Here is a 21,576-nt window from a genome sequence, read left to right as displayed (position 1 = left end):
GATGCAGTGGCTTCAGCATCATCTTTTATTTCTTTCCAACACTAGGATTTAAATGCAGCCCATGTTAATGGGTTGCTTAGACTCCTAATGTCAACCTATCAAATTGCATTGAGTTGCTTAAATTCAGTTCCTAATGGCTATGGACTTAAAAACTTGTCCCTAATGTATACTAATTTGCAGCCTCTTTTAAAAAGGCCAAAGGGAAAGGGGGCATTTTGTGGCACAGTGGTAGAGTCCTTACCCCAGAAAGGGATGCCTAGGTTCAAGTCCCACCTACTCCAGCGGTTTGTAATAACATCTCTGCATAGGTTGGTTTGAAAAAGAGACGAGAAAAAGAAAGGAGACTCTTATGCAGCAGTGGTAGAGACCCTCCTCCTGGAGCAGGAGGCCTAGGTTCCAGTCCTACCTACTCCAGAGCTGTGTAAAATCATCTCAGAACAGATTGATTAGAAAAATAGGTTAATAAAAAAGCCTTTTTAAAAAGACCAAAGGGGGACCCCTCTTGTGGTGCAGTAGTAGTGTCCCTGCCCTGAACCAGGAGGCCCGAGCTCAAGTCACACCTAGTCCAGAAATATGTAATAACATTTCTGAAGAGGTTAATTATGAAAATAAGTAAAGCTTTCTAAAAAAAAAAGGCCAAAGGGTGTATTATATGGGAAATTGCAATAACACGTCACTGGTGCAATGGGAGATACATTTGTGAAGTTAAGGCTAAGACATATACACTGCTTGAGCACAAGAGAGAGAACTTAATCATGCATGGGTAGTTCTACACCTGACCTGGGAATGGTTATGCTGTCTCGGAGTTCCTGAAAGAGGAAGTGTTCTCTTCTCCGTCATTAACATCCTTCACCTTGACAAGTCCACATTTTTTTTAAAACACAAGAAGAAATTAACAGCCGCCATCTGTCAACTTCTTGGCAAGATACTTCATCTGTGTGCTTTCAGGTTACCTCTGATAGTCATAAACCTCTCCAGCTGTATGCTTTATAATATCATCCATTCTATTTAATGTATTTCTCTGTGGTACAATGCTCAGTAAAAACCGCCTGATAGGTTCAAGATACAAATAGAGAAATTACTCTTAGTGATATTAGCAGATAAATACTGAACACATTCAGATGACAATCCTTTTGACAGCCATTTCAAAGCAGATGTCAACTTGAATATTTTAGATGCGTTACTGCTAACTTAGCAAAGGGATATCATGCAATGGGTTGTTTTCAAACAGATTACATCCAAGACATCTTCCTTAAGAATCCTCTAGATCACATATGCTGTAAATGCAAAGTGAGTTTTTTTAAACAATGATGCTTTTCCAAAACATCTCAGAAATTCAGCCCTAGGGCAAGGATGTTATTCGACTTTAGACCGAATCTTCACACCTCATATAATCCCCTTCACCTTCATTGCTGGCATCCCAACTGTGCAAATTGGCATCAATCCTGTTTGGCTGCTTCTGAAAATTGCATATTCTCCACATTGATCTGTTGTTATTCACTGATGAGGACAATTGGTAATCTCACCTTGTGGCTCAATCCTTTGGGTTGTTATTGAGTGCCTGCCAACATTTTTGGGGGCATCTGTCTATGTGGCTGCTGGCAGAAAACACACGGAAAAGGGAAAGGGATCCAACAACACTTCCCTCAAGCTTTATGTCCATGGCATTGTTGGATCTATTACTGATTCAGGCAAGGACCAGTTTATGTCCAGCAAGGGAGACTTGAGATGTAAAAGAATGAAAAGTGAGTGTTATAGTTGTCTTGGAGAAAGTGAGGACTGCAGATGCTGGAGATCAGAGCTGAAAATGTGTTGCTGGTGCACTTTTCCAGCAACACATATTATAGCTGTCTGCCAGGTTCTGTTTGTGGTCTTTGTCCATTTGATGGAGAAAAGGTCAAATGATTATACCTGAGTTCCTCCAACCTCAAGGTGGTAGCTGCCCTGATGATATGCAGGGTTTTTTTATTCACTTGTAGAATGGGGACATCATTGGCTGACCATCATTTATTGAACATCCCGAGTTGCCCTTGAGAAGGTGATGGTGAGCTGCCGTCTTGAACTGCTGCAGTCCACCTGCTGTGGGTTGATCCACAATGCCACTAAGGAGGGAATTCCAGAATTTGACCCACCAATGGGTCAAAACAGCAACATATTTGCAAGTCAAGGTGAGGAGTGGCTTGGAGGGGAACTTGAAGGTGCTGGTGCTCCCATGTATCTGCTATCCTTGTCCTTCTAGATGGAAGTGGTGGTGGGTTTGCAAGTTGCTGTCTGAGGGTCTTTGGAAAGCATTCTCTGATTTTTATCCCCCCCAGATCTTTGGCAGCATGAATGCTCTATCAGGCCACATTCACTTGTTACAGTCTGTGATTATTGCTGTGATTTTTAACCCCAAGCTTCCTGAACTCTTGAAGATGACAGAGGTGGAACTTGTATCCTTGCATGATCATATTTGTAGTGACTACAAATAAACATTGCAAGCTGAGATGGTATAAAAAGATTGATCCCATTTGTGCAGGAGTTGAATTTTGAGGGAAACAAGGAAACTCTGGCTTTTTATTTTCATTTTAAAAAAATAATTTAGGGGATGTAGACTAAGCCAGAATTTATTGCAGATCTTGAATTGCATTGGCAAAGGTGGTGGTGAGCTGCCATCTTGAACTGCTGCAATCCTTGCTGTGTGGGGATGCCCACAATACTGGAAGGACAGTCCAGAATTTTGACCCAGTGACACTGAAGGAATGCCAGTGTAGTTGAAATTCAAGATGATTTTTGGCTTTTGGGGATTTGAGGGTAGGAGAACCTGCAAATTGAGGTATTCACATGTATTTGTTGTCTTTTTTCTTCAAGATATTAGGGGTCATGTATTTGGAAGGTACTGTCTAAGGAGCCGTGGTGATCTCCTATAGTATGTCTTCTGGAAAATAAATATATTCAAAATATTCATTTATATTATGCCAGGAAAATAAAACTAAAAGATGTAAGCTCCATTTAATGAAAAGTGAATTATAAACAGATGTTGAGAAGGATTCCTTTGGGGATTGAAAATAATTTGCCTAGCAGAGATACAACAAAGACATTTTACAACACAAGTTGGGTTAGCACTGCTGCCTCACAGTGCCAAGGACTCTGGTTCGATTCCACCCTCGGGCGACTGTCTATGTGGAGTTTGCACATTTTCCCCATGTCTACATGGGTTTCCTCCAGGTTGTCTGGTTTCCTCTTTCAATCCAAAGATGTGCAGCTTAGGTGGATTGGCCATGCAAAATTGCCCATAGTGTTCAGGGAAATGGGAAATTTAGGGGGATAGGTCTGGGTGGGATGCTCTTTGGAGGGTCTGTGTGGACTTTATGGGCTGAATGACCTACTTCTACATAACTCTATATATATGAAATATAGCTGGATGGTGTGGTGACAGAATCAAGCACTGTACTAGAGAGGTGAACCTGAATAAGCTGCATAGTGTTTTGTCTTCTTGAGACGATGATATTAGTTTGCTGTGTTATGACAGGGTTTCGTATTTGGATTAGTTTCCCTTCATGTTGCTCTGGGAAGCCCAAAATTTTGAAGCGATGACAGTGCAATACAGGCTGCTTCCCAGGGCTGATCGAGTGGTTTTATGGCTCAGGGAATCACTGTTTATTCCAAGACTAGAGTATGACTGGAACACTCCCCAACATGATGGCATACATCTTTGATACTCTGCCAATAAATGTTCTTAATGAGTGTGTAAAATCTTGTGGGAAATAGTTTGTATACTTTGTAATATATGACGTACAGATTTCTGGAACATTCAGTTGCATTTTTCTTTTCATATACACTGGGCTACCCGCTTTCTTTGGCACAGACTTCAGTGGTTCATTTACTCTTCCACTTCACTTTAACTTTTCATACTTCCACCTGACAAATTCTATCTTCTGATTCACTTTAAGTGGCTGTTTTCTGGTGGCTAAGTGTATGACTGTAATTCCCCCTATAGCATAAAATACCTTGAAACACCTCAAAACTGCAGTGGGCAGAAGGTTGTCTTTACCCTAGGAATGGATGGCTTTGGCTGGTGCCTTTTGGCCTACATTCCTTCTGTGATACTTCATTCTTTTCATACTTTCCAATTCCTCAGTGTTTTGTTTGCAATTATTTAATAGTTTCAACCTAACTTAATTTTTTTAAAAACATTCACTGCAACCCACTCTTTTCCACATTTTTTTTATTATTGTTGGGAAGTTTCTCAGACGTCAGGTTCCTTGCCACACTGGAAATTGCCATGGGGAGCACAGGAGGGGATCACCAACCTCCATGATCTTTCCCTAAATGAAAGAGGCACAATGTACTGACAAATTCCTTTTGCCCACAGAGGGTCTTGTAACCTCTGGCAAGCGCAAATGAATCACTGTGAATCACAGCATCATTCCTAACGCAGTTGGGATTATTTAGTAAAAGCTGTCCAGAATCACATCCATAGATGGGCCCTTTCGATGTTCTGAGGTTTATGAGTGCAGGCTGTTTGAGCAAGGCTGCTATACCCACTATGTATGTCAGCCAAGGGATCCACAAGATCATTAGGTTCATCACTAACTGAGAAAAACTAGGGACACGCCGGAATTAATTTTAAACACAATTTAGTTGAACTTCTGTGTTTGAAGAGGCAAAACATGGCTATTGTACAGTCATAGAGATGTGCAGCGCAGAAACAGAGTCTTCAGTCCAACTCCATCCATGCTGATCAAATACAGAGGAACCTCGATTATCTGAACGAGATGGGCGGGCACTATTTCGTTCGGATAATTGATTATTCGGTTAATTATTTTCGTCTGGGGCTCAGAGTTTTCTGTGAAGTCTGCTCCCCGTTCAGGAGACTAGAAAGTAGAACACTGCGTGCGAGCTCCCACCCCCCAACCCCTCTGTATCCTAATCAGATCTAATCCCATTTGCCAGCATTTGGCCCATATCCCTCTAAACGCTTCCTATTCATGTTTGCAACCAAATGCCTTTTAAATTGTAATTGTACCCACCTCCATTATCTTCACTAGTAGCTTGTTCTATACATGCACCACCCTCTGCCTGAAAAAGTTGCCCCTCAGGTCTCTTTACCTTCTTTCCCTTCTCGCCTTAAACCAATGCCCACTAGTTTTAGACTCCCCGACTCTGGGTAAAATGTTTAATTTGCATGCAGTTTTGAGTGCAGGCTGTTTGAGCAAGTTTAGTTTGCATGCAGTTTCTGACATGCAGTAATATACATCTTAGTTGTTTGGTAGTAAGGATCTTGAATATTGCTGAAAAAAAAGATATTTTCTGAAGCTTTTCATCTTGTGCTCCTCAGGACAATTTACAAAAATTCCAGTTTAAGGGGACACAACATTTTTTTTTCTACTGATTCCAGCTCTTAGAGTGAGCAGAAGCTTTGACACTCCTGTTTACCTTTTTGTGGAGATTCCTTGACACAGATCCAGCTCTGTCAGAGCCAGCTCTCAGAGTGAACAGTATGTCTGACACTCCTGTTCTTTTTTTATCCCCCTACACTACCACCTAACTGCAGTAGTGCTTATTTTTCCCCAGCACCCATGGTGTGTGTGTGCGCAGGTGTGAGACACAGTGAAAGACACAAAGTGCACGAAACTTTATTCAATTTCACCACTAGGAAGAAAGGAAACACCTGAGTGGCCAGTGACAAGCACTGCCCTTCACATCAAAGGGCAATGCCGCGTGATCAAACAGTGAAGGGGAGGGCAGAGATTAAATCAAAATAGAATTGGATGGGGAAATAATACATTCCACTCCCTGCGACGCCCACCTCTCCCTGAACAACTTCAGGGTGTTGGTGGACACTGTGTGCTCCTTCTCCAGAGACACCCAAGCTTTGGCACAACATTTTTTTATTGGATAGGAAAAGGTGCTGATTGGTTGGCAAGTCAGCTTTAATTGATTGAGACATTGCTGTGGAATTATGTAATGATGTCCAATCATGGAATCACATCTCAAGTTGGACACTGTTCATTGGGATGTGCATGCATGAGTGTATTGGGATTGGTCACCCTTATCAACCCAACAAAATAGATGTTGGCCATTCTCTGTCAAGGCATTGCCCTAAGGAATTAACTGATCAGCATCTATCTTGGCCAGACTTTAAGCCAGACTTGGCAGTTAACTGTCAGTCATCCCATAACTGGTGCATTCCCCATAGCAAAACTGTGCTAATCAGAGTGTACTAGCTGACCAATCAGGAATTTTTTGTAATATAGCAGAAAAATGTTATTCTCATTTATATTGACAATCTTGAGAACAATACTGATAAATACAAAGATGAAAAGCTTTAGACAATGTGTCATCTCTTTAGCAAAACTACATCTTGTTTAAGATGAGCTGAACTCATTAGATGAGCAAGCGGTTTTCCTTGTCATCACCAGACCTAGATAATTCCTGTAGATGCCTACCCGAAAAGAGAATGGTGACAGCAAACCTACCATTGGTGGGCAACAGTGCACACAGCCTCACACAATGCAGTAGGTCAACAGTGCAGTAGCTCATGCAATGTTTGATATCACTGCACTGCACAAATATCAATCCATATAAATGAAAATCCTTGTACAGTCATCCTGCTGGTTCATTAGGCAAATAGACTCTCAGTTTTGAAACTGAGCAATACAATTTGTTAAAATGACGTTGGTACAATTCCTAGGCTGTACTGTGTTAGCTGATGTCTGTCGGGATAACAACATAAAGCATTATTTTTGTTGCGAGTTGATCGGACTTTGCAGTTGTAATGATGATCAAAGTTGCAAGATCTGTTGTCATTTCACTGTGAAACCAACAACAACTACTGATATCCAGATGTGTACAGTTAAATACAGAAATTCATCAGTTGGTATGAAGAAGTCTTTGCTCCCCTTTAGAATGCAAAGCTAAGGCCCCCACAAATTTAAATGAAGTAATTGAACTGACAGTATCTTCCACTTTTATGCTGTATGAAAACCTTTTTAAAATGTTGCTGTTTTTCTGGTGAGGCATACCTCACTTTTTCAGTGTTCAAGGCATAACGACTCCTGAAAAACCTATCTGGCTCTGAAAATCTGATTTTTATATTCTTGCCTTGTCATTTTTTTTCCTATTATCAGTATTCCTCAGACTTTCAAGTTTTTATAGCTTGTTTGATATTTCAGATTTATACTCAAACCTTTTATTGAATTCTTTTAAATTTGAATGAGAAGTGAATGATAATCAGTTACAGAGTAACCATATAACCACAGCATGGAAACAGGCCTTTCGGCTCAACCTGGGTCCATGCTACTCCCAATTGCGCGGATTTGATCCATATCTCTCTCAACCTTTCCCATCCATGTACCTATCCAAATGTGTTTTAAATGTTGCTATTGTACCTGCCTCAACCACTTTTTCTGGTAGCCCATTCCATATAATCACCACTCTCTGTGAAGAAGTTGCCCCTTAGGTCATTCTTAAATCGTTCCCCTCTCACCTTAAACCTATGCCCTCTAGTTTTCAATTCCCCATCATTGGGAAAAAGATTATATGCATTCATCCGATCTATGTCCCTCATGATTTATACACCTCAATAAGATCACCCCTCATTCTCCTTCATTTCATTTCCTGGCTTTTGTGAGAATTTTTCAATAGGATTAGCATGTGATTAAGAGTCAGATTTGAATCCAGTGTAAGACAATTTGAAATGCACACCATTGAGAGATCACAGATATTTAAATCTTTGTGGGCAGCTTTTGTCAAGGTGAATAGTTAATTATCACTAAGCAAGGGAGGGGAAGATTCACTGCTTTGATTTCCTGATTGTATTGTAGTGATTTCTCTGCAAAAGAAAATATGTTTCTGGACAACAGGTGGGACCAGCATTAGGCTAGCTCTCACCCCTTCCAAAGTTGTTCCATCACCACCATCCTCTTCCCAATCCACCCTAGCCTCCCTAACTCCTATTGGAAGTTTAAATGGAGCATAGATATTTGTGTGAAGTGTTGGAAGAAGATCAGTAACTGTAGAAACCAGCTGAGGTCGCATCGTTAAGGTTGGATTTGGCTGGGGCTGTGGTGGGTGGGAGAGTGATGAAAATTGGTTTGAATTTGACAAACAATTTTTGAGAGTTTAAAGTTGTGGAAGACATTGTTGCATTGTTCAATTCAGTGGTGTCCAATGCTTGTACACGCACAACACATTGGTGCTGTTCTCAAATTGTCTGTGCCACTAAATATTTTCAGCTGTTGCACAAGTAAGCTAAAACTCAAATCATTTATGAGAGACTGCACTATGAGAAAATTACATCGCTGAGGATTGAATTGCCTGCTTTGCAAAGTGCTTTACTGTCCGGTGGGAGAAAGCAGCAAAAGCATGGTATGAGCTGAGGAGCTTGAGAGAAACTGTGTCCAGACAGTCACACAGCCAGGCCAGGTCGTAAAAAAAAGGACAAGAAAAATGTTGGAAACTGGTTGAGGAATGTCAGCTAACCATCTGAAAAATATGCCAACTATAAAGGTTTGAAGTCTGGATTTTCATTGTCAGGATAATTTGGAAAATAGTGGATGGGTCACGATGGCGGAAAAATAGTGGATGCGTCACAATGGCGGAAAAATAGTGGATGGGTCACAATGCCAAGATGCCTGGCCCCATTCCCATATGTTCTGAAATTGAAGGGTTGAGTCATGACCCAACACTGTCAGTCCCAATCTGATTGGTTCAATTGCTGCGATACGGATGTCCAAGTGTAGCCATGATTTTAAAGAATTATGGTTTTGAGCATCTCACAACTGTCTTGAAACATACTCTGCAGGAGGGAACCTTTTAAAGTGAGTTCAAAGTATCCTCGTCATGCCTCTTAAGAATTTCCCTCCAACTCTATAGCCCTTCACCAACTCCCCCTTGCCTCTTCGCTAGACTATGTCCCCAGTGCCAGCCTATACCTGTCTATGTATCCTTCATGGCTCATCATGTATCCTTGGCCAAGCAAGGACACTTCCATGTTCATTCATCCATTATACATCGTATGGAACCAATAAACACTCTGTATGGAACTAACAAACAATATAGAAACAATAGAATGCATTTTTTTTTAAAAAAGATTTTACAAAAAGAGATTCATTCATTTCTTCCAACAATGTTTTAAAATTAAGTCAGTTTAGTACTAGGCAATAAAAATTATCAACCACTTGCACCCTTTAAAGTACTGGTAGAAGAAACTGCAAGCACTTGAAAGTTCTTGGCATTGTGTAAATAAAGGCGAAAGTAAGTCAAGTGTGATGCTGGAAAAGTACAGCAGGTCAGGTAACATCCAAGGAGCAGGAGAGTTGACCTTTCAGGCAAAAGCCCTTCATCCTTGGTGTAAATAAACATTGTTAAATTGACAGAAAATATCAGACAGGCACAGCTGTCAATCAAGCAATATTTTGCCTGGTTTTCTGGTGTTTCCACAGAGTAATTGATTGCAGGGCGTTCAGCCAAGAATGTTGATTAAGATCTCCTTTTGCCAAATTCAGGAATGAAACTGTTAGACTGACCTGTAGAACTATTGATTTCTCCCAAACAGTCATTATTGTGGAGGTTTAGTGGTGGATACTGCTAAATTCAGAGGTTAAAGGTTGAGGGTATAAATTTTCACTGGCATTGCAAATAAGCAGAGTTTAATTCCCAGATGAATCCATCTTCATTTCCATAAGCATAAGCAGAGTTTAATTCCCAGATGAATCCATCCATAGGCAACATTTTTGATTAAACAAATATACTATTAGAAAGTGTGATTTGGCATAAAGAATATGTTGCCTATGATAAAATTCACCACTTGTGTAATTAATACAGAAGTCATCTGTAAGATGAAGGGAGGGATGAGCTGCGAAAATATTTATATCTGTCAAAAGGCAGTCAAGTAATTGTGCTCAATTTACACGTAAATTGATCATGCTTGAAGTGTCCCTCATTTGAGGGTTTGTCCTTCAATGTTTCTCCTCATCTGCTGAAGGGTCTTACTCTTGGCTGGCGTTGGATTTCTGCATCTTTTTGCACATTACTCAAAATGACCATTCCTAGTGTATAAACACAGTAGTGAGTATTTGTAGACTATTTATCTCAAAGGAGAACTTGTTCCAACTGCCTAAACCTGCACTTTTTCAAGCAGAAAACACTTTTGACTGGAGTTGGGGGAGGAAATGGGAAGACAAAGAAATGAAGGGAAGAGAAAAATCGATGCAAAAGAAAACAGCTTGAAAATAAATTTAATTTTTAATTGAAGTCATGCATTGGTGGTTGAGGGTGTATGTTCCAGTCATAAATCTACTTGTGATATATGTCAAGCTTTCTTACTGTATGTTACCGGTTTTCTGATCGCTGTGCATATGGTGAAAACTCCTCAATTATGAACAGCCTGGGGTTTCAGGCAGTGATTTCCCTGGACGCAGCCCAGTTGAAAGGTTACGGGTTATTTAGATTCTTTTGATAGGCTTTTCTGAACCCATAACACTAGATAAAGGCAATTGGGAAATTTAGTCTTGTTTCCTTTTTTGATCTCGGGCCTTTACTGATCTATTTTAACCAAATCTTGCTTAACCAAACAATCAGCACCATTACCACTAACCAATGAATCATAGTCACACAATAATAGGGAATTTACTGCAAAATCCAGATGATCTGTATTTGCATTAACTGTGGTAAGTTTAATTTGTGTTTTTTTTTAATGGGGGTTGATCCTGAGCCTTGCAAAAATCTGACATTTTGAAATTATTCACTGCTGTTTCTGATCTGGTTTGGTGCTTATCTGGAAGTCAGATTAACATCACTCTGCAGACAACTTTAAAATGATCTTCAGATTGGGAAACATGCAGGGGTCACTGCTTGAGGGCCAGAGAAACAGTGAGAGTTGGGCTGTCAGCACTTAATTATGTATAATATACGTACATATAATTACGAAAAACCTTGGGTCATGTCTACGGATGCTGGGAAAGTGATTAAATAATGTAAATAAATCAATCAGAAGTGAATACCATGCTCTGTCAGATGAAGCATAGGGGATCTTAAATAAACATGCTCAGGGAGTACTTTGATTCTGACAGATACTGAGCATTCCAATGTACTCGAGAAGACGAGAGTGAGATGATACATTTCTTCAGTGGACAAAACCTTGGAGATTGCTAATGAGATCCAAACTGTCACCTATTAAATTGTGTGCACAAAAAATAATAACTGACATTTAATGGCATGTTTGCTTGCAATGGTACAGATTTTTTTCCCCTGAAGTGATAAGTATATTGTTGGTCTGAATTCTTTTTAAACTTGAGAAACATAACTTAGGAAACCGGTGACATTATTACGGTAATCCTGTCAGTACGGAATTGCAAACTGTCTCATTTATTTCAAAAAGCAACTTCACTTGTCATGTCCCAGGAGATCACCCATAAACTCAGTTGACCCATATAGATCATTAGTGGTCAAAGCTATAGTGGTAACCTGCCAGAACCAAATAATGACGTCAGCCCTATATGATTGATGTCACAAGTGTTTTGCCTTTGAGTATTCAATAAGGGTGGTTTCCCATGAGGAACAGGCCATTTGACCTAACTGGTCTAAGCTGCTGCTTATGCTCCATATGAGCCTCCAGTCCAGAACCATGACTGCTTCAACCTCTCACATTGTCTTGCGTATGCAGACATTGTTTGCATGTGTTTCCACTCAGAGCCTGTATTCCAAACCATCTTTAATGCAGTAATGGAGGCTCAAAAGAGAATAGACCTTGGGCTAAATGTCCTCTATTCCCACCGTGCAACACTGTCTGCTACTATCAGGATTCATGTGAGCCACTGGACAAAATGTATCAATTCTCAAATGAAGGAAGCCTCATTTAGCAAGGGTAGGCATTAGTAATGAAATTCAATATTGTCTCCAATGTGCCATTGCAACCTAAAGCTGTCTTGACAAACATCTCAAATCCAGCACTGAGCTCATGATCTGCAGGGCAGTAGTGTTACCAGTCCTTCTGTATGCACCTGAGACATGGACTATAAACAGTATACACTTTAAATCCTTGGAGAAATATCACCAGAGAAGCCTCTACAATATTCTCAAATTCAGGGTGCTCCATTTTCAATCTCCTCTCTCCGGTCTTCAGCCCCAGTACTGAGGCACTGATTAGCCATATTGAATGGGCCACGTTGTCCAAATGCCTGACACAAGATTCCAGAACAAGCTGTCTTCTCATTGCAGCAATTGGTTAGCAGGACGGCAGAGAAAACATCTCAAGGATATCCTTAAAGCCTTCCTGAAAAGAATGTAATATCCCACCATCCGTGAAGGTGCCAACTATTTGTGGCAGGGTGTGCGGATGCAGTTACCTCTGGACGCACAACATTGGAGTGAGTAAAAGGCATTAAGACTGCTTATGATGATGACAGGAACCTTTTCCACCTTACTTCATTTCACTCTACCAGCATTTCCTTTACCTCATGTACTGTCAGAGCTTTGAATATAGTTTGTTTTAAAACTAGGAGGTAACTACTGAATGCAAGGCTATAACAAGGGCAAAGGGAGTATTGTGACTTAACGCTCATTTTTTATTATTGGTCTTCATAGGAACTGTTTGATGTTCAGAAGTATGCCTGCTGCTCAGTCAAGGCATATCACAGACACTCCTTAAACTGACAGACAGAGTAACAGAAGCAACATACAGAGATTCATGTGGACACTATTGGGAGTAAGGTGGGGTACTAGACTGTTTTACTTTAATGAACTAACTAATCTTTGGCATTGTTGATTTTTTTAAAAATGTTCTTGATAAATTAGTTATTGATCAGTTCACCCGAATCATTGAGGCTTGATTGTGTTACCCCAGTTACAATTCCAAATGAGATGGTATGACCAGGAATTAAACCTGAACTGTCTTCCTCAGCTTTGCATTAGACAGTACGTTTGCCAAATGATCTTTTGGAATCAATTTTATCTTTGACAACTAATGTCTTATGGCAATGTCACTCCTTTGGCTGAATAATCTAAACCCATTTGGTGTGTTAATGGAACTGTAGCTGCTGGGTTGGAGAAACCTCCAATCTCCTGTTCATCTTCCATTGTGCTTCTCATGTTTCTGTGACAATGTTGGTTTATGATTAGTCAGCAGTAACAGCCTGAGATTTGGCTGGCCAAGAAATTCAAGAATTGTTAATTCTTTCCTTTTGACATCAGTAAATTGTCAATTTTTCCAACCCTCTGCTGTTGTTTGAGACCCTGCAACTATCTACAAAATTCTTGAAAATATTAACAAAATTCTCGATGGAAATGTAATTAGTTACAATGCGATCCCCAATTAGCTGTGTGACTGGCATCTCGGATGACATTGGTTTAAGAGTACAGACTTTACAACGTGGTCAAAATGTACTAAACACTCAAATAGATTTTGTTTAGATGAAATATATTTCTCCAGTCATTTCCCATGATCACAAAGGGTACTGATTAATGTTTTAAACAATGATGTCAGTAAATGTGTAACCTGATTAAGGCAGATTGATCATTGTGAAAATGTTCAGATTTATTCCTTAAATTCTCAGAAGTTAAGAATAAGAAGGAAAGCCAGTAATTTTTGTTGTGTTTGAGTTGAGGTGTAACTAATTACATTTCTGATAAAAAAAAAACAAATGAACGATGATTACCATTTTAGGACATTTGATTTCAATTCAGACTTGGAAGTATATCAGTGTATGTTCAGTGTCACTGGGTCAAAATTCTGAAAAAGCAGAGTACCAAATAGATTTAAGTAGTTCAAGATGGCAGCTCACCAGCGTGTACCATGGCAACGAGGGATGGGTGATGAATGCTGGCCGAGCCAGGAACATCCACACCACATGAGTGAATTAAATATATATATATATATATATATACGTATTAGGTCATAGAATGTTTTATGTTTGTTACTGAATGTTGGTGGAATTTTAGACAAATATGTATGTTTGAAGTACATATATCTGAAATATGTGAGTTGATATCAAGTTGCAGTATTGCCATATGGTAAGTGCGGTGTTGCTCTAGCTACCCATAGTACTTTCAATGAGATTTTAATACTATTTCAACTCCTAAGCTTGTATAGACCCACGTAATGAAGATAACTGTACTTATGTATTGTTACTACTTTTCATTTTGGATCATTCTTAAGGTTCCATAATTGGCTTTTTGAATATCTCTGAAACATTTTTATTTCCTTTTAAAAAAAAGTTTAAATCCTTCTAAGAATTTGTCCGTTGAAGTAGCCTTCCTTAATACCAACAATACCTTGTGAAAAGATTCCAATTGCTTTGGCTTTACTCTCAGCTTCAGAGATATCTATCCCCTTTATATTTGAATAACTGCCCAAAGTGAACAATTTACCTCAATCAGTTGTCAGTTCTTTTCACAATTATGAAAATGTCAAGTATTTGGCTCGATCAGTAGCACCCCCTCCTTGAAAATGAAAGCTTTTGCGTTTTAGTTTTGCTTTATTTCAGCATTGTTCCTCAAGTATATGGAATTGTGATTCTCTCCACTCCACAGTGCACTATCTTTGTGACCAATATCTAGATAAATGAGAGTGTGGACCATGAATTCTAAAGAGAGACTCTTACATTATGTACCAGATGGTGGAATGCAACATGTGAATTCTCTTCTGTCTCTGAGTAAAGTAAATCAAGAGTCAGGATTGAATCAAGAATTGGTGTCATTTGATAAAGTAAATGAATGAAATGTGCTCTGTTTTATACATTAAGATGTATTTTTCTGTACACTGCGCAGTATGTGAAACAACAAAGGCTCAATGCACTTTCTGTTTTTCTCCTATTTCCCACATCAGCCCATTGCGTATGGATCCTGCCGAAAACTTTGGTCCTTAGCCTTTAACTTGGGGCTTCCCAAAGTGGGGTCAGGTTTCCATGTGGGGGTCGGCAAAGGTGAAATCTTGGTCTTAAGCTCTGAGAAAGCCATCACTGAATAACAATGACATAGCGATGACAATGAATGTCTACAAGGACTCTTACCAGTTTTAATAGAATGCATCATTCTGTCTGGATCATCACAGTTTGGCACCTGCTCTTCCCAAGTTTGCAAGGAACTACAGAGAGTCGTGAACATAGCCCAGTCCATCACACAAACCATCCTTCCATCCATTGACTCCATCTATACTTCCCGCTGCCTTGGGAAAGCAACCAATATAATCAAAGACCCCTCCCACCCCAGTTATACTCTCTTCTGTCAAGCAGAAGATATTAAAGTTTGGATACATGTATGAATAGATTCAAGAACAGCTTCTTCCCCTCTTCTGAATGGACCTCTTAAATTTTAAATTTACTGTTGATCTCGCTCGGTTTGTACCTTCTCTGCAGCTGTAACATTTTATTCTTCACTCTCTGTTCTGTTACCATAATGCACTTTGTATGGCATGATCTGCCTGTACAGCACACAAAACAATACCTTTCATTGCACCTGGGTATATGTGACAATATTAAATCAATCAAATTCCCCAGCTCACCCCACCACCTCCCATCATCCACCGCAACTACCACTATTGCTTGCCCCTAAGGTTCACAACAATTTTCAAGGCTCACAATAGGGGAACACTGTCCTCATTCTAACCATGTCCCTGGCAGCTACCAGAGGATGACTCAGGCTTGATATCACATTTGATCATGAACTAAGCTTCCGATCCCAGTCTTTTGAGCTATTCTATCTCTAAAACAATGTTGACCACCTCTTCTCCTTTGGTTCTCTTTCTCTGCTGTTTTCTTATCTTACCCTTGGGTATCGTATGGAATTCTGTCCAACCTCCCACATGTGAATCCTTTATGAACTTCCATAATTCTAACTTTTGCTGCTCATGTGTTCACTCACCAATAGTTGCTTTCAGCAAAGCAAGACCTAATTAAAATTCTGAGCCTAATATACAACTCCCTCCATTTGCATCACCCCTTCCAAATTCTGAATTCCTGCAGCCCTACAATTTTCAGTAGTGATACTGCTCCAATTCCAGCCTCACAAGCATTTCTGATTTTAAGTATAGCACCACCAGCAATTCTATGAAGAGAGATTAAACAGTTTACACCTACATTGCTTGAAGTTTGTAAGAATGAGAGAAGAGGTGAATTGGCCATGCTAAATTGTCCATAGCTTTAGGTGCATTAGTCAGAGGGAAATGTGTCTGTGTGGTTACACTTTGGAGGGTCAGTGTGGATTGGTTGGGCCGAAGGGCCTGTTTCCACACTGTAGGGAATCTAATCTAATCTAATCTAGTCTAATCTAATCTAACTATACTAAAGGGTCTAGACAAAGTAGGCATAGAAATGATATTTCCTCATGTGGGAAAATCTAGGACAAGAAGTCATAGTTTTATGATAAGAGTTAACAGATTTAAAACAGATGAGGAGAAATTACTTCAGTTAAAGAGTTGTGAATCTGTGGAATTCACTACCCGAGGATGGTGGAAGCTAGGACACTGAGTAAATTTAAGGAGGAGATAGGCAGATGTTTAATTGGTAACTGGGTTGAAGGGTTATGTAGAGTGAGCAGAAAAGTGGAATTGAGGCCAAGATAAAATCGTATCAAATGGAGAGGCTGAATTGCCCATCTGCTCCTAGTTTGTACGTTCTTATGAGGGGTCCTGGGACTGTCATGACTCTTGGGAATACAAATTCCAAGTGCCCTTGAATTGGACCTTGCCTCCATTTGGAAACCTAGCCCCATAAGTTGACAAATGCAAATACTTATCATGCTATCATCTTTCTCTATCTAGGGGAAGATGGTGGTAATGTCACTGGACTAGTCATCCAGAGGGTCAGATTAATACGTGAGCATGTGATTTACTATCTCACCATTGATGCTAATGGCACTTAAATTGAATTGATAAAATCTGAATTCGAATGCTATCCATTAGTATTGCTGATCTTAAATATGGCATTGATTTCCCCTTCAATTTCTAATCTGCCATCCTCATCTGGTCTGGCTACTTGTGGATTGAGACCCACAACATGGTGTTCACTCTTAACAGCCTTCTGAATTCCTGTATGAAGCCATTCAGTTCAAGGCCAAACAGGAAAGGCAACAACCAGAAATGCCAAAACCCATAAATCACTCTCCGAGAACTCCCATCATGATTCTGAGAAACAGGCTTTTGCCACTCTCTGACCCATCCTCGTTATAAAGAGCTGTCAATCAAAGTCATTAGCCCAAGATAGAAAGCCTGTCACTAATGTAAGCCTCCAGGAGTGTGTTCAGCTGTGCACACTGAATAGAAGGAAACTTCAGAACTATGCATTTAAAAAAAGAAAACTTCAATGGGGTGACTGACAGTGGAACTATGTATTTAACAATACCAAAAGAGGTCAGCAATTGTAATAAAGCTGCCAAATGATGAATTGACACAACAACCTACAATTAATGGGTCAAAACAAACAATTTGAGGGAAGCTAACACATCACCATCTGATTCTAGCATTATAAGAATACAAGTTTTTTTTTAAAAAATCAATAGGAGAGTCTTGTCATGAACTAATTTCTACTTAGTGCTTCAAAAATTTTTGATTCTTCCCTAAAAGAAAATGATATGATACATCTGCCTCAGTTACCCTTTCACTTGTTGATGTTTATGTCTAGATCAGCTGTATTTGTAAGTGTTGCAGAAGTAACCAGTACCAGGTAATGGTTGAGGTGGATTACTGCCTCCAGTCCTCTTTCCCACTCTTTTAAATGCATAATCGCAGTTTACACAGTTTCTGGTGGCAAACCTGTTTTAAACAACTTTAAATAACTTTAACAACTGTGCTATTGACACACCTCTGGGACTTGAACCACTATCACTCTACCGCAACAGCCCCATCAATCCACCTTGCTGTACTTTGTCTAAGAAACTGTTTGATTAAGTGATAAAAGATGACTGTAGTGAATCTTAACATGAAGAGGCACATGTCTTATCAACAAGGTACGGTTTATTTCATGATCACAAGAGGTACAAGTTACAATAGTTAGACATAATTGGCAAGACTTTTAGGAGCTGCGGTGACACACCTCACCCCATCAAGATCTCTGGCTCAACTATCTTTCTGCAGAAGTGTTTGCCTTCATCAGGTTGGGTGGAGCTCAATGCAGTCTCCAACGTTAATCCTTTCAGGATCATTACTGCACAGTGGCTCAGTGGTTAGCACTGCTGCCTCACAGCACCAGGGACCCAGGTTTGATTCCAGCCTCGGGCAACTGTCTGTGTGGAGTTTGCACGTTCTTCCCGTGTCTGCGTGGGTTTCCTCCAGGTGCTCCGGTTTCCTCCCACAGTCCACAGATGTGCAGGTCAGGTGAAATGACCATGCTAAATTGCCCATAGTGCTAGGTGCATTAGTCAGAAGGAAATGGGTCTGGGCGGGTTACTCTTCAGAGGGTCGGTGTGGACTTGTTGGGCCGAAGGGCCTGTTTCCACACTGTAGGGAATCTAATCTAATCTAATTTGCCTGCATAACAAATAGCATTCCACTTCAATTGGATGGCATGCTCTGAGCTGCATCCAATGGAGTTGATTAGTTCTGCGTTCTTAAACAATTTGTTCATTTGTGGGTATTACTGACCAAGCCATTGCCCATCAATTGCCCATCCTGAATTTCTCTGAAATGTGGTAGTGAGCTGCCATCTTGATCATTGCAGGCCTTGGGGTATGGGGACATCCACAGTGCCTTTAGGAAGGGAGTTCCAGGATGTTGACCTGGAAATAGTGAAGGAATAGTGATATACTTCCAAATTAGAAGTATGTGTCACTTGAAAGGTACCTTACAATTTGTGGTGTTCCTGTGTATTTGCTGCCCTTGTCCTTCTAGATCTCAGAGGTTGTGGGTTTAGAAGGTGCTCTTGTATCTTGTGGTACACACTGCTGCCACTGTACATTGATCAAGAGGGTGAAAGTTGAATGAGGATGAGGTTCCAATCAAGCTGCTTTGTTCTGAATAATGTTCAGTTTCTGGATTGTGGTTGGAACTGCACTCATCCAGGAAGTATTTCTAACTTGTGCCTTATAGATGATGGATAGACAGTGGAGAAGTCCGTTCCTCACTACAGAATTCCAAAACTCTGATCTGCTTTGTAACCACAGTATTTATATGGCAGGTCCAGTTCAGTTTCTGGTCAATGGTAACCCCCAGGATATTGGTAGCACAGGTTCAGTGATGCTAATACCTTTTAACATCAAGTGGCAATGGCTGGATTCTCTTTTATTAAAGATGGTCATTGCCTATCACTTGTGTTGTAAAATGTTACTTGCCACTTATCAGCCCAAACTTAAATATTGTCCACTGTCAATATAGGCACTGACTGCTTCATATTTGAGGAAGCTCAATTGATTGTAATGGTGCAGTCACCAGGGAACATCCACACTTCAGTTATTATGATGGAGGGAAGGGCTTTGATGAAGCAGCTGAATATGGTTGGGCCTAGGATACTACCCTGAGGAACTCCTGCAGAGATGTCCTGCATTGGAGATGGCTGATCTCCAACACTTGCAACCTTCATCTGTTTTTTCAGTTGTGACTCCAGCCAAATTGTGGGAGTCGCCTATGCAAGTCATCCAGGAGCTTGCCCACAATGCAATTGACCAATGCACAACATCATGGCTGAGGATGTGTGATAGAAGATAGACCTCATATTTCCACCACATGGATAATTGGCTGTAACCATATATGTCTCTGTCGAAAACTGTGAGCAACAACAAGTTCATTTTGGAAGCAAGATTTCTAGTTCTGTTACAAAATGCAACTTGTGAGATTGGATTTTGGGGCGAAAAGCAAAGAAGAGACTTTGCCAGAAATCCTGGCAACAGGCTGATGGTGCCCAACTTAGAATTAGAATTAAAGACTTTTTTGGTGTCTCATTGAAAACCACAAGGTCCTTGACATTATTTCTGAGTAACTTCTGTGATGGCAAATAAAAATGGATCAGGTACAATTTGGTGAGTGGTCCACAAAGTCTTTTCTATTGCCAATGTAGACTGAACAAAAATATTGAGAAGTATTGGATCAGCAGCTGTATTCCTGGAAGATTTAGTCTTTTATCCTTGCGTTTATCCAACAAAAACAAATCTGATGTTTCTAAGCCTTCTTTAGAACTTGATCTTTTTCCAGTTCTTGGAGTAACTTGGCTGTTTGTCTGTCTTGAGCGAAAAATCATTGTTCTGTGATTAGACGCCCATGTGGAATGTCACCAATTCCTTATACAAAGCCAGGCCAGCACTTCCGAAAAATTCTGGCCAATCCCTGTCTTTGGGGTTACTCTCTACCGTGCTGCAGCTTTCTCCACTAATTCGCTGCCTTTGATCCCATATGTAATTCCAAACATGATTTTTACAAACTGGATGCCAGACAATTTGCATGGAAAGAGAAAGGAATGACAATATTATAACATTGGTGCGCTATTGAAATTGTCAAATTTAATCAGGCCCTTGAACTTGCTGATTAGATGACAGGATGACTCTGCCTTTTAATCACGTCGCTTTGATTGCTGGAAATCAAACCTAGTATTACTGACGTGAGCCCTGAAGCACATGTTGATGAATAGGCCATGGACAGGCAGGCTATGAATGGAAATGCAGAGACTGAGGAAGCAACAAGTTTGAAGAATGCTAGAGGGGTAATTTTAACTTCTGGGATTTGTTTACAGTTGGCAGTATCGATTTTAACCAGCCAATAAAATGAATAGGAAAGTCATAGCAAGAGTGACAAATAACAGGCAGCCAATCAATATGGTCCATTTTAAAGTTAAAATTATCATCAGAAGAGGAAGACGAACTGGACTAACAATAAACTCAACCTAATTCAGCACAAACAAGGCCATTCAGCCCAACAGTCCTGTGCTGGGAGTTATGTTCTTATCTTTCATCATCTAACCTGATGTGAGTTTGGCTGCAGCAGTGTGTTGTACCTCGTGCAGTAATACTCATGTTATCTCACATAACATTAGAAACCAGATGTAGATGTCATGGTTTTGAAGAATCAAACAGACATGTTTCACAGCTAACTATTACATACAAACATGATCTTCCTCAGGCACATAAGTGTTTGAGTGAATATTGAGCTATTATTTTACAACAGAGGAACATACTTCAGTAGTATGCCATGATTCAAGTGGACGGTGATAAGCTGGAGTGTGAAACTTTTCTACCCTGAGGTAACACGTACAACAATGAAATGAGGAACTGTGTTCTCTGTAATGTTTCCTGCAGCTGCACAGACCAGAAGTTAATGTGTTCACATGTCAAGGTGTGTGTGTGTGTGTTGTGCGTGTGTGTGTGTGCGCGCGCACGTGTGTAAACCTTCTGTGCAGCACAGAGGGAACATTGATCATGAGCATTTCTTTTAAAGATATACTGAAACACTGACAGTGACAGATAACACCACATAACTCACTATTTGCTTGATACCCCACTCCATTGCTTATCTAGCTTCCCATTGAATATTATTTGCCTCAGTAACACCTTAGGATCCCTACAGTGTGAAAAGAGGCCATTCGGTCCATCAAGTCCACACTGACCCTCTGAACAGCATCCACCCAGACCCCCACCTTCTCACTGTAACCCCACATTTTCCATGGCTAATCTACC

The 21,576-nt window shown here is 40.2% G+C and overlaps 1 protein-coding gene across 3 annotated transcripts in view; it reads left to right on the top strand.

Annotated features, from left to right (window-relative positions):
* The window catches only part of sema6bb (sema domain, transmembrane domain (TM), and cytoplasmic domain, (semaphorin) 6Bb), a 547,826-nt gene that overhangs the window by 55,206 nt on the left and 471,044 nt on the right, over window positions 1–21,576 (top strand). For 2 of the 3 annotated variants that reach the window (XM_043720975.1, XM_043720977.1), the window contains exon 2: window positions 12,571–12,696. The exons of the other annotated variant lie outside the window; for it this stretch is intronic. The gene's annotated coding sequence lies outside the window, so the exon portion shown is untranslated. The remainder of the gene's footprint in view (window positions 1–12,570; window positions 12,697–21,576) is intronic. 3 annotated transcript variants of the gene reach the window in all.

This window comes from Chiloscyllium plagiosum, chromosome 31, assembly GCF_004010195.1.
Source record: "Chiloscyllium plagiosum isolate BGI_BamShark_2017 chromosome 31, ASM401019v2, whole genome shotgun sequence".
In the NCBI taxonomy this organism is placed as follows: domain Eukaryota; kingdom Metazoa; phylum Chordata; class Chondrichthyes; order Orectolobiformes; family Hemiscylliidae; genus Chiloscyllium; species Chiloscyllium plagiosum.
Note: the sequence above shows the minus strand (reverse complement) of the source record. Positions and strands in the feature narration are given on the sequence as shown.